Genomic DNA, 4,732 nt, shown 5'->3' with positions numbered 1-4,732 from the left:
GCACAGACTCCTTTAGGTAACATATTGCAAAGATTGTTATGTTCAGCATAACTACATTGCTCTTATCACAAGCCTCATTTATTCTACCTCTGGAAATCGTTGTACTTCTTTCTGATGGGCTAGAAAGCTAGGCAGTAGCAATGTGAATGGGCCACGAGCATCTCACACTTTGTTCTTTGCTGAGATACACTGCCAACGCATATTGTTCAGACCTTGGTTCACTGTTACAGCCCCTCTTTAAGCTGAGGAGAGAAAGGAGAGGAGAAGAGAGGAGAGGAGGATTAAATGTAATCATTTAGAGAATAACCTTAAGCTGCAGACTGTCATTAGCACTTTTCCCTCTGAGTGCATATGGACTGTGTCAAGTAAAAAACCCAAGCATTTAAAAAGAAATTCAATTTGAAGTCAATGACAGATATGTCTCCAATGTACACTGGGTGTGAATAATTCTCATTTCTTACCTCATTTCACTATCCGTCCTCAGTTTCATATGATCCAAGAGCACTATCCTATAATCCTGCCCATGCATATTCGCCAAGTCTCCAAATAGCTTTAAAAACCCCCACTGATGAGAGACCACCAACTTTACTGGTTCTTGCAACTCCCACTGTACATTTTATGGGTACTTAGCAATGCTACAGGGTTTTCCTAATGCTGGAGAAATTTCTCTTCTCTTCACTAATAATAGACATGTGTTCAGCAGCTTTTTCTCACTTTTTCTCTCCTTTTCTGCCTATATTCTCCAATTGCTGCTTTTTAAGATGCATTTTTCATAGAACTATAAAAACACTGCATTTTTTTTAATTCTTCTTTTTCTCTTTCTTTTTTTCCCCAGATTTGGGACTGGACAAATTTTAATCCTGCCAAGCTTTTTCTTGACTCCTTTTTGTTGTTGTTGTTGTTTAAATACTTCACAATAAAAGAATGTGCTCCTGATGGAATTTTTATGGCAGAGAAAGAGAAAAGTTCTCCCTTTCTCCTTTCTTGTATCTTCCACACTTCAAAACACGCACTGTGTTTTGTAGCTCCCGAGAAAGACTCCAATGCTGTCAAGCTCCTAATGATAATGGCAGAGTACACGACACACACTGAAACGTTGACAGAAGGCTCAAGGCTGCGTCTCAATCTCACTTTGATGACTCAACTTCACATCGATATACTCAGCCTGTCACTTGCAATCAGACTTTAGGTTTTTTGCTCTTCAACAGTGTTTTAAAGTAATTCCTCTTGCCTGAGGATGTTGGAAAGCGCACAAGAGAGTAGATGTTCCTTTGTACAAGCTCAAAGCTCTGGCTTTTCACAGGGGTTGGAAGTGTGCACTGGTTTGCAGAGTGTACAAAGCTGTCACCAGCTGAAGCACCTTTCAGAGGTGCTCAGGATGCTTTCCTAGGGAAGAAGTCCTGTCCTTTGGGCTCTGCTTTGGATACACCTCCCTGACACCCACCTGCAGCTCGTCTTTGCCCCTTTCAAACACCCCAGACAGCACCTCCCACTAAATCTTGACACTTAATATGTTGCTACCATTTCCTTCTCCTTTCTACTTATTTATCCTTTTAAAAAGTATATTGTCTGAACAGACATTTCTTTCAACCACATTAACTTTTAGCAGAGCAGATTTCCACCCACTGAGGTGTTCCACCCAGAGACCAGTTTAGGGCAAGTACCTCCCTTACCTGCATCTATGCTGCAGGACACTGCAGGACTGCTAATGATGTAACTGAGTGCAGACAGGGCTGACATGAAGTGGTTCTGCAGGAAGGAAAGCTCAGAAGCATCACTACAACTCACAACCATGCTCCTTTACTCTGCAGATGATTCCCTCCATCTGTTTTCTACCTCATGCTATCATTTTGGTGCATAGAATGAGGTCCTGCATCCATATGGCACAGAACAGGTAGCACTGCCTGGAGATGTTGTTGCATTCAGTCCTGAAAGGTGTGCTGCCCCAATGGCATGGCACAAGGCCATGCTGCTCCTAACCTGGATACTGATGCCAGCACAGCCCCACTTGCTTTAATTTGCAGGGTTAAGGTGGTGTCTGTGACCTTGGGCATCACTGCCCATCTCCATTGCATGTGGAAAGCGTGCCAGTGACTCTGGGGCTACTGTGGCTTGTGCTGAAGGGCAGGATTTACTCTGCAGGAAACTCATCCTTGCTTAACTGAGAGACTAACTTTCAGCTGGTAGAAGAGGTTGTATGGGCCTTTTCATTGGAGTTTAGATCTCTCCCTTCAGTTTCGTCTCAAGAAAGTTTTAGGCTCAACCACCTCTAAGGTGAAAAGGAGCAACTCAATCAGATGATTGGTTGCCAGAGAGACTCTTCATCAGGGACTGTAGCGATAGGACAAGGGGTGATGGGTTTAAATTTCAACAAGAGAAGTTCAGGTTAGATGTAAGGAAGAAGTTCTTTACTGTGAGAGTGCTGAGGCAATGGAACAGGCTGCCCAAAGAAGTGGTGAATGCTCCAGCCCCGGTAGAGCTCAAGGCCAGGCTGGACAGAGCCTTGGCCAACATGGTCTAGTGTGAGGTGTCCCTGCCCATGGCAGGGGGCTGGAACTGAATGATATTAAGGTCCTTTCCAACCCAAACCAGTCTGTGATTCTGTGATTCTATGATACAAGAGAGTCCTCAGGCAGCTTGCACTACTAGTAATGAAATGAAAGCAGGTTCATGCACTCGGTGCAGGTTTGCATCTATTCAGCATCTTGTTGTTGCTGTATTGCCTGCAAACAGGACGCAGAGTGGGACTGACTATGTGCACCACACAGTGCGTCACCCTGAGGGACAAGGACCATGGTGACTCAGCTTGATTCAGGCCTCCCCAGCTCTCCCGTGATGCCCATAACCACGAGGATACTAAAAGCAGAGAAGAGGAAGGTCTGACAGGCACTTATGTGACTGGGGACACTCAGGTTTAGGTTTCTTCTTGGAAGCACTCCGTAATACAACCACCGCCAAGGGAGCAGCTACATAACCAGCACCCAGAAAATACATGCACCTTAAGGGCAAGATGTGAAAAACAAATGGTGCAAGTGGCTGAAAATGATTCTGGTTTCAATGAGCTTCATCTATTTGCCCCCTGGTAAATGGATTTGGTCCATGGAGTCAATCTGGAACAGCAGAAGGATTTTAAGTAGGCAGCATTTAATGGATAAGACTGAAGTTTGGCCAAGATCTTGGACTTAATCCTCCTTGTCTTGTGAGAAGAGGCACCAAGTGTTTAACAGAGGCTTCCACTGAAAGATAGATGCTGCTGGAGGGGCTGGTGCTACTGCCACTCATTGGGATGCTTGGGAGAAACCAGGCCAACCAAAAACCCCTTTGCTGGCTCTCACCCTTGTGAGTTAGAGGAACTCAGAGACAAAAGATGGAGAAAAGGGCCATTAGGGCATGCTCTGTCACTAGTAGCAATAATTCAGAGGCTCTAGCTGAGGATATCAGAGCAGTTTGCCAGCACCACCACAAGGCAGGGGGTGATGCTGAACTGGGACCCAGCATCTTCTCTAGTACTATCTCCAGTACCTTTAGTTTCTCCACCTTGTTGTGTCTGCTTTGGGGCAGCCTGGCCACAGGAGCACAAAGCAGAGGACATCAGCCATCATGTAGAGCTTGGACCTCACCTTGGTCACTAGAAGCTCCTTCTGCTCACCCCCTGTGGTGCTGGTGGCTGCAAGGGTGACATGCTGTGGGAGAAGAAGGTTAGGAACCAACATCCCTTTCTCTTCAGTGAACTCAAGCATCTCAGGGCTTACATCCCATCGATTTTCAGTATGACTTCATGTCTAAGGGGTTTAGGTGACTTAAGAACAGAAACTGCAGTAACAGATATACTGTTAAAACTGACAGATCTCCTGAGGTCCCTTCTGTCCTGAGTTTTCCTACAACCCTGTGAAATGCAGTTTATTCCTAGACGTGCCACAGCTCTGACTGCGACTACAGGCAAGTCCCCACATCTCTCCATCCCTCCCTCTCTCCTGCTCTGCTGAGACCCCTGGCCCTGCTGCACTGGGACAGCATGTTGGGGCAAGGGGAGTTAAGGGGGTTTTGGGATGCAGGCAGAGAGCAGCCCAGGGCTGGTAGGAATTACCCACACATCCGGGCTCCCTTGTTACCCCTGTGGAAAACAGTGCAGCCCCTTTGCTGCGGAACACTTCTTCCAAGCGGATCCAAAGTCGGTGGCAGAGCAGCAGCCGAAGGCGAAGCAGCGGCGGGAGGGATATCTGGGGGATGTTGGAGCTGCCCCGGCTTCCCATCCCGCCGGCTCCCCTCAATGCTCCCAGGCACATTTAGGAAGGCAACGTGAAGTCAGGCACCCCCCGCCTCGCAGATGAGGATCTTGATGGGATGGGGGAAACAAGCGATAGGGATGAAGCCGGGTTGGAAACCAAAGCAAACCACGGATTCCCCTGGGGAGGCAAAGCGGGGAGGGGGCGGGAGGGAAGCGCGCACGGTGGGTCGCGGCGAGTCTCCGGGGGGCAGGATTTCTCTTCCACCGCATGGAAAAGCGAGATTAAAGAAGAAAGTGGGAGTGGGGTGGGAGGGGAGGGGTGCGGGGGGATGAACAAAGGAGATTGGCAGCACAGCTGTTTGGGGAAGAGGGAAAAAAAAAGCGGCAGCCCAGCCTTCCTGTTTCTTTAAAGCCGCTCATCGGCGCGGCGGGCCGGCTGCCGGCGCTGGGAGGCAGGCTGCGGGGAGCCGCGGACGCACACACACACTCACACACACACACACA

This window comes from Neopsephotus bourkii, unplaced genomic scaffold (assembly GCF_033783945.1).
Source record: "Neopsephotus bourkii isolate Nb327-2 ecotype Australia unplaced genomic scaffold, CSIRO-AGI_Nbou_v1 NB_994, whole genome shotgun sequence".
Lineage (NCBI taxonomy): Eukaryota > Metazoa > Chordata > Aves > Psittaciformes > Psittacidae > Neopsephotus > Neopsephotus bourkii.
This window is presented reverse-complemented; position numbering follows the sequence as displayed.